Source organism: Cornus florida, unplaced genomic scaffold, assembly GCF_030987335.1.
Source record: "Cornus florida cultivar Cherokee Brave unplaced genomic scaffold, ASM3098733v1 CherokeeBrave_3.0.0_Hap2_Chr06, whole genome shotgun sequence".
Lineage (NCBI taxonomy): Eukaryota > Viridiplantae > Streptophyta > Magnoliopsida > Cornales > Cornaceae > Cornus > Cornus florida.
This window is the reverse complement of record NW_026775576.1, coordinates 36,320,407-36,330,393: the sequence shown is the minus strand read 5'-3', so window position 1 is coordinate 36,330,393 and position 9,987 is coordinate 36,320,407.

Genomic DNA, 9,987 nt, shown 5'->3' with positions numbered 1-9,987 from the left:
CAAACAAGTTTTCAAAAATTTGAAAATATTTTAATTTATTTAGTTTTTGATTAATTAAATTAAAAATAAAAAAATAAAAAAAACCAAAAATCCAAAAATACTTTGAAAGGAGTTCATCAAAGTTCGATTGATCAGAACTCATCTTCGATCGATCGAACTAGTAGGGAAATGTTTTTAAAAACAGATCCAAGGGTCTTAAGATCGATCATTTGGATCGATCTCATTCACCAAACGCTAGCCTCTCGTCCCTCTTCACTGTGAATCATCTCTCCTAGCTCCGGCAACTCCTCCGGCGAGATCCAAGCATCTCAAATCTCAGTTCATCTCCATCTTCTTCATCTCAGATCTTCCCAGTTCATTCTCCATTCTCTCGCTCTCTTGAGGTAAGATCCGAGACATCCTTCCCTAGATTTGAACTCTCATGCATCAATACTTGTTTCAAATGTCGTAATCATGTTACTCTCATGTTGAATCTTCCATTCTCAAAGCTTTAGTATCAATGTCTATATATATATGTGTGTGTGTGTGTGTGTGTGTGTGTGCATAGATTTTGAAGATTTTGTTAGATTTGGGTGTTTGGGCAACGTTTGGAGTGCATTCAGGCTTGATTTGTGTTGTTGGAGGGCCCACGAACTCACTCGTGTGGGCCCCATGCTTCAAAAGTCACAGATCTATGACTGTTAGGTTTCATCGTCGCACTGCTCGATCGATTAATCGAACAAATTTATGATCGATCGAATATTTGCGATCGGTCCAACTCAACCTTCAATCGATCCAACTTTTGTGATCGATCTCATTTCTTTTTCTGATTGATCGAATTTCACAGATCTCATATACACACTTCATTCATCTTATTTTATGTTCATCCTACCTTATAAATGCCCAATGCCTGTGATATTCCACATTGGATGCATTTCATACTTACATTGTTTAACATGTTTCATATTCTGCCACTTGCATAGAATCATGCGATATTTTGTTTTGTCTATCTTATTTAACATACATGTTTCTATATTGTGCTTTATATTCTATATATGCTGGCACTAACTCTTAAATTTGTATTTGTAGATTATGACTCGCGTTAAGACGGTAGCACATAGACACCGTCACGGCTCCAACCGCAGACTTAACTACAGCGCCGGTCCATCTCATATCCGGGATCCTAGCCCTGAGCACACACAGAGGAGAGTCCGACAGTAGACTGGGGAGACTATGCAGCCCTCTCATACAGAGGAGCCATTACACCCTACTCCACCCCAGTCGCCAGCTCGTCCAGCATTCACTCCATCACCATCTCTACCACATAGAGGCGCTGAACAGCCAGCTCAGCCGGCTCCACTTGTTCAGCCAGCTCATCTACAGCGCGATAGGCTCACGCCTAGATATGCACACATGACTATCGAGTACGAGTCAGCATTCGACACCGCATTCTTCTCCAGATCGGTGCTGACTCGATCTACCTATCAGGACATCATTCAACGGGGCCTCTCAGCTATTCTTGCCCCAGTCACAGAGCTGATCTACCCGCGACTGGTTCGGTTGTTCTACCAGAATCTCCAACCATCGTCGTGCACTACAGCTGAGCTCATCACCTCTATCGATGGCCATGAGATCACCATTACAGTGGATACTCTGGCCCGTTCGACTCGCTGTCCACATCGGTGCCCGCTAGAGCTTCAAGAGACCTATCCCAGGCTCCACAGGCCTTCTTACACCGATATGGCAATTTTTCTCACGGGTCACCATGCAGGTGGTGAGACCTTCGCCACCTGGACATTCTTGCCGGATGACTTGTGGTTTACAGATTCGGTGCTCTACCGAAACATATACATGGCAGGACATAAGATTCAGAGGCGGGGCGACTATCTAGCAGCCCTAACACCTTCTATACCGGCCATTGGGTGTCTATTCCTATGCTTATCTAGAGCGTGATGAGGAAGCTCTACGATGAGTACGTCAGCAAGGAAGCGCCCAGAAGGGCCAAGTCTCTTCCATTCAGCCACTTCATCACCCAGATTCTCATTGACCAGCGTTATCCCATCCACCCGCAGGAGGACCCCGAGAGAGGTTCCTGTCACTTCCTCAAGAAGGACTGGGACAAGAGCTACAGAGCTATTACCACTTGCCTGCAGATCCATGTCGTACTGGCGGCTGTAGAGCTGGAGTTAGAGGAGGAGACGGCAGTACAGGCAGCCCTGGCACCAGTAGAGCCAGCAGCAGCAGCTCCCGCAGTGGACGATGCACCAGCCAATCTAGTTGTCGAGCATGATGACATTGATATAGACATTGACTTGGAGCATACAGCGGATGACGCAACTTAGCATTCTCCAGCTAGGTCACCTATCCACGAGCAGGAGCAGACGCAGGAGCTGTCTTCTGCCTCATCCATACTAGACTTGACCCCTGGTTTCGGAGTGCATCTACAGACGCTCGAGGGCGCTGTTGTTGCCATCAGAGCTGACCTCACGGCCCATAGAGCGGAGTTCACTACCTTCCTCACGGATGTCGCGACCATATTCAGAGATTTATCCAGAGACATTCACGGAGCTAGACCTGCCCATCCTACCTCATCTTCCTGAGCTCCTAGTCTTTTCTATCTTATGATCCTTCTCTCCTTTTGATACTTTATTATTGTCATTATATTATTTTTACAGCCGGTTTGTCGGCTTTGATATTTTTGTTGTACCTGCACTTTCTCTATTTTATATATCTATTTTTGCTATGGATGTCATATGATTGTATTCTTATATCTGTATGTTTGACTCCATCAAGTGCATCATAGTGACTTCAGTGAGATAGTGCTACCCAATTTCCAGGACCACCCTTATACCTCTCTCATTTCATTATCTGTTTATCCCATTTACACTTGCATATTCACTGTGCACTGATTATCCCATTTTGTTATCTGATAAGTTTATCCAAATGCCAATTTTTAGGATCACAGTTCATCCCAAGTTTGGGGGGGGACAATGCCACCCACTTCGGATACTTCAGTTCTGATCATTCTTGCTCAGTTTCACTGGTATACTCTTTCCTTTGTTCTCTTTGCATATTGAGGACATTATGTAATTTAAGTTTGGGGGGAATGGTGCTCTATAGTGATAGTTTTAAATTCAAACTTTTCGCATGACTCGTATATTTGAGGGATATTTCTATGATTGGTCCACACCTAGCTTTAATTTTGATCTTTGGAGGACTATATTGCTTGAAATTTAAAAATTGCTTGACTTGAGAGTCCAATACTCCTTGTATGCCTTATGAATGCCATTTAGGAGTAAATTTTTTGAAAGATTGATATCTTGGTTGCACTTGTGGTCCACATCATCTTGATTTTGTGATTGTTTTAAGATTCACTCTAGTCTTCTACACTAGCACCGGCTGATAAGCGCCAAATATTGTATATTTAAGCGCCCTAAATTGCATTAGTTAAGTTCTTTATTTGTGTATTTATGTAGATTATCTCCATTTCCATGTTTTTATGCATTTTCAGGTTCATTGGCCAAAAAGAAGCAAGGTTGAAGTTTTGTTGTAATTTTGGATAAGAAAGGCACAATACTGAAGCCTGGCAGCAGTGGAACCTGACTTTTGTTGCCATTTTCGACCTAGCAAACTCAAGAACTGGACTTCCATTATAACATGAAATATTTAGAGCTCTGAATCAGTTTTCCAAATCTTCAAGCGGTTCATCATTCGGAGTTCGGAGCAGAGAGTTATGATCTTCTTATTAGAGGTGCTCAGAACTGCCTGGCAGCAATGAAAGTCTGCCTTGTTCTTCAATTTTGACCAACCAGACTTGAGAATTGGATCTCCACCAAAACATAAAGTTTTTAGAGCTCTGAATTAGCTTTCCAAATCTTCAAACAGTTCATCATTTGGAGTTTTGAACGCAAAGTTATGGCTGTTTTACCAAAGTAGGTCCGGGCGGAGCAAACCAAACATAGGGCATTCTGGCCAATTTTCGAGTGCTCGAGGCCTTATTTTGAGTGCTCGAAATTAGGGCAGATTGTTTCATGAGATCAGCCACTTGTGCTCAGAAATTTTCTAACTTTGGATGCTCTCTTTATGAGTTGGTTGGGGATGTTTCTTAGAGGAGAGAGAGGGCTTTTTGGGTGGAGTAACATGTCTACAAACGGGGGGAGCCACACATTACTTAGGATTATCCTTCATTTTGACAAGAGGGAGGAGAGAGAAGAGAGCAAAAGAAAGGTGTGTTCTTCAAGCTCCAAAGAGGGTGCACGAAAATAGAGATGAGGATGATGCTTCTTCCTTTTTCTAGCTCACCAATGGGCAACTAAACCTCATCTAGGGAGTTGATGAAATCCCTCCCTTGTAAGCATATGTTAGTATAGTTTATTTTTGGGGATTACAATGTATTTTTGATAGTCTTTCCATGATCAAGAGCCTCATTTTTGTTGTAATGAATGTTGAATGTTTATAAATGATTATTGTGAGTTATTCATCTTATCTTGGATTGTTACTTTTCTTAATCATATTGCTTGCATTTCCATGGTGACAATGGAAGTTAGATCATGGAATGGTTTTAATGGCATGGAGTTGGAGAACCTAGATAGTTCATGGCTTAGGGTTTCCCTTTGATGGTCTATACTTGATTCTTAGCTTTATGTGCATTCACCATTTAAATTAGGGCTTGATAATCCTTGACTTAGTAAGCATGTTCTAAGCTACATTTTAGTTTAGGTAGTTGATCATGTGAACCTTTGATGGTTTATTCTTGCCTTCCTATTTAAATGAACTTCTTGAGGATATTATAGCAACCTAGTAATGTTATGTATCATGACTATCATATATGTTGTTTTTCCCTTAAATTAATCTTAACCTAGCATGTGTATAGGGATGGAGGTGGATTCATTTCCCTAGCCTTCTTTACTTGTACTTCACTCCCTTGAATTCTTGCAATTTATTGTTTTATGCACTTTTAATTTCCTAGCTTAAGTGACATCCAACAAAACCTCTATATACCCTTCATCATTCTAAGAATGGTTCTAGACATTTAGGTTGTATTAGACTAGCGCAGTCCTAGTGGTTTGACTTACCCGACCAATAGCCCTATTTTACAATGATTCGTGCTATTGCGAAGGTTGATGTATAGTTGATCAACCGATCAATTTTTGGCGCCGTTGCCGGGGACTTGCATACGGTTTAGCAACCAAAGTTTTAGGGTTAAACTTAGTGTGATTGTTAATATTGTGTTTTGTGCATATTTCTCGTGTGGTTTAACCATTTTTCGTGTTGTAAGATTCTAGGGACTCGACTCTCGCCGTGGGAACGCTAGCAAAGTGTAAGTCTAGAGGACCCTAGGTAAGCTTCTTGACCTTTTTGTTTTGCATTGTTATATTTTGTGCATGTGTTAAGCTTAGAAGTAGTTAATTTTTTTTGCAAGCCCTTGTTGAGGCTATGTTATTATTTTAATTTCGTGTTCAAGCATCGGTCCTTGTCGTGGCCATTTATTTTCTGTCTTAATAATTGAGGAGAAAGGGAACTTCGTATGTGGAGTTGTGGTTGATGAATTGCTTTATTGAGTATATGCTTTGTTGTTGATGTTCGGTCGTAGGTCACTTTCCTTACCCACAATCGATTCTCCCATTGATATTAACTCTCTTAAAAGAACTCTTAGACGGAACCCTGGGAACCTACTCTTACACGGGATCTTGAAACTGAATTTAATACAATGGGGGATAATATAGGAAATCCGGGGAATGAAAGGGTTGAAATTCCTAATATCGAGCCAATGACTCTTAGAGATCATTTCATCCCTACCACCTATGCTTCTCTATCTTGCATAGTGATGCCAAACATCGATGCAGCTCAATATGAGATCCAATCTAGTACCATCCAAATGCTTCCATCTTTTCATGGTTTTGATAATGAAGATCCATATAAGCATCTCGATGAGTTCCTTGAAACTTGTTCGACCATCCGGTTGAGAGGATTTCCTAAAAATGCACTCCACTTACATCTTTTCCCATTCTCCCTAAAGGATAGGGCAAAATATTGGTTGAACTCCCTCGCTCCCAACTCTATTACTTCTTGGGCTTAATCGCAACAAGAATTTCTTAAGAAGTATTATCCGGTGAGTAAAACCAACCAAATGAGGCGTTCCATTCTCAGCTTTTCTCAAGTTGATGGAGAACAACTCCACGAGACTTGGGAAAGGTTACAAGATCTTCTTCGGAAGTGTCCTCATCATTTGATCCTAAAATGGCAATTAGTGCAAGCTTTCTATGCCGGCTTAACCGACACCCATAAATTCATGGTTGACTCTTCTTGTGGTGGGATGTTCATGTCCAAGAATGCGGATGAGGCTTGGACCTTACTTGAGAATTTGAGTGAAAATTCACTTCAACACAATTCTCGTAGGGCTCCGACCTCAACCACTCCAAAGAACACCAATCCTTGTCAACAAAAATCAATAAGGGAGGAATCATCTCAAGTGGATGCCATTGCTCATAAATTCTACCAATTGATGGCACCACATCTTCTCCCTTCATTATCTCAAAATTCGGCAAGTTCGGTTTGTGCTTCATGTACTAGTCCATTCCATCTCTTGGAAGATTGCCCCACACCGGAGCAATTTCCCAATCCCAACCAAGAGCAAGCTAATGCCATGTTCTCAAGGCCCGGGCATAACCCGTATTCCAATACATATAATCCAGGTTGGAGGGACCATCCAGATTTTTCACGGAGGCAACAAGCCCCACAAAATTCCCAACTTCAAAATCAAGGGCCTCAAAATCAGCCCTCTTCTCAATATCAAGGTAGGCCTTTCCAAGCCTCTTCAAGCTACCAACCTCCATACAATCCAAATGTCTCCACTCAACCTCCTGTGAATCTAATTGATGAGATAGTGGCTGCAAACAAGCAAATGATGGAATCATTAAATGTGCAAATGATGGAATCATTAAACAAGCAAATCATAGATTCCAACAACCATCTCTTGACATCCTTGCAACCTACTCTCCAAATGGTTCACTCCCATACTCAATCCATAGCTAGGCTCGAAAATCAAATGGGACAAATAGCTAACCAAGTGAACCAACTTCTTTAAAAAGACAAGGGTAAGCTTCCCGCTCAACCATTTGAAAATCCTAGAGGGATACATGCAATTGATGAAACCCCTCTTCCGAGTGGGCCGAGTCTAGAGCATGTTCAAGCTATGACCACCCTTTGGAGTGGTAAAGTGGTTGACAACAAGGTCGATGGAGACAAAAGTGAACAAAATCCTCCTTAAAAAAATCCAAATTCAAGCTCTTCCAATCCAAATCCAAGTTCTTCTTGTCCAAATACCATTCACGGAAATCCCACGCATGTCACCCCAAATGTGGAAACTATTTATGAGCCAAAAGCTCCGTTCCCTCAACATCTTCAAGAGTCAACACATTTTGGGAATAAGAATTGCAAAATTCAAGACATGTGGGAGGTCTTTAGGCAAGTAAAGATCAATCTTCCTCTCTTGGATGCTATCAAGCAAATTCCTCCCTATGCAAAATTCCTTAAGGATTTGTGCACTCAAAAGCGCACTTCTAGAAGTCATTTACCAAAGAAAGTGAGGTTAACTGAAAATGTTAGTGTGATCATTCAGCATAGCACTCCTCTGAAGTATAAGGATCCGGGTGCCCCCACAATCTCTTGTGTCATTGGTGATAACAAAATCAAGAGGGCCCTCATTGACTTAGGAGCTAGTGTGAATTTGATTCCATATTCGGTTTACCTACAACTTGGTTTGGTAGATCTTAAACCAACTCCGATAGTATTGCAACTTGCTGATAAATCTATTAAGCAACCACGGGGAATCATTAAAGATGTTATCATAAAGGTGGATAGGTTCTACTTCCCGGTAGACTTCATGGTTCTTGATACGGAACCAGTCCACGACCCAAGAAAACACATTCCCATAATTCTTGGACGTCCTTTTCTAGCTACAGCTAATGCTTCTATTAACTGTAGAACCGGATTGATGGATATCTCTTTTGGGAATATGAATGTTAAGCTCAATATTTTCAATGCTGTGCATCTTTCTCTGGATGAGAGTGAGTGTTTTGCAATCATTATTGCTGATGAACTCATTGAAAATCCAATTCCACCTCCTTCAACGGAGGATCCCCTACAAGCTTGCTTGGTCCACTCTGATTTTGAGGATTTTGATGAGGAAAAATCTATTCGGAAAGTCAACTCCTTACTTGATATTCCATCACCATTTTCCTCTCCTTTATGGGTAGCACCAAACCCATCTCTATCTTGGGAATGTCCATCTCCTTCCATTTCTTCACCGGAGTTACCTCAACATTTTGAGGGTGAACCACCGGACAAAGGTAAGGCGAATGTTGACAAGTTGCTGGAAATTCTTCCAATCATTCCGGCCCAATCTAGAATCATTGTCCATGATACTCAACTTGTGAACAAACCATTTGAGTACAATGAGGTATATGACTTAGAGATTGCAAATATGAAAGGTCATGATCCTCCCATTGTTAGTCAAGACAATAACATTCAACGAGCCTCCATAATCTCGAACAAGCAACACCTTTGCTTAAATCTAAAAATAAAAGAAGTGAGATTAAAAGCGATGCTCAAATCCTCTAAGGCCAAACTTGTTTCTCTTCAGAAGGATCAATATCCCTCATCATTCATTGATCCAAGTTTAAGCCCATATGAAGGAGGCAAGTTGCATACGGAGCGTTAAGGATCCATCTTTCCAATGGATCCTGATCCTGGTTCGTCTAGCTATCGACATTAAATTTAGCAAAGCAAGGGAAGAAATTCTTTCGATGTTCCAAGCTTCCCTACCTTCTCAAATTGCTCGTGCCTTGAAATTTTCTGGGAAATGGTTTAGAAAAGCCAAAAATTTGATTATTCTGAAATGGTCTTCAGTTGTGTTCCGCAATTTTAGACCGGCCTCTTAGACCTTCTCAGCTCTAATTTTCATTCCCGAAAATTTCCATCGCTTTCTAGCAATTTCATAGGATCTTTGGCATGCAACTCATGTGCACAACCTCTCATTTTCAACGCATTGTTGGATCATGGTTCCCCAAAAATTTTCCATGCATTGGAGATGAAGTGCAAGGTTTAAAAAAAAAATTCCTACATTCATCCATGCATTTGAAGAGACCAAATCCCATCCATGCATTGAAGAGATGTTCCAAGGCTTGAAAATTTTCTCAAAATCATCCATGCATTGGAAAGGTGTTACATTTTGAAAAATTTTCCAATTTAATCCATGCATTAGAAAGAAGTTGAAAAGTTTCCCAAATTTTTCTAAAAATCCATCCATGCATTGGATTGGAATAATGTGTCAAGTTTCAAATTTTCCATGCATGGCTTGAAGTTAGGACTGACATGCAAATTTTTAAAAATTCTCTATGCTTAAAATTTTCATTTTTGGGAATTCTATCCATTTTGCATCATGTTGAAATGTTTTAAGCTTGAAATTTTCATTTTTGAGAATTCTATCCATTTTGCATCATGTTGCAAAAAGCTTGAAAATTTTCTTAAACTCATCCATGCATTGTGTGCAGTGCAAAGTTTGAAAAAAAATTTCATCCATGCATTACATTGGAATGAATTTACAAAGTTTTAAAATTTTTCTCCAGAAATTTCATTCATCCATGCTGTGTGTGATGTTGTGCAAGTTGGAAATTTTTCCATGCAATTGAAATTCATGCATGCATCATTAAAGAAAAAAAATTTCCATGAAAAAAAATTTCCATGAAAAATTTCAATTTTTCCATCCATGCAACATTTCAACTTTCAAGCCAATGCATCCAGGCAAATTGCAAATTGCATCATGTATACACAGTCTATCTATGCATAGGAATTTTGCATGCATTCGCAAGGCATAAGAATAAAAAAATTCATGCATGCATCCATGATGAAAAATTTTGCATTCAATGCATAAGAATGGATTCATGCATGCATAAGAATGAAATTTTTTTGGATGCATCCATGGATCCATGTCGGATAAAGAATTCA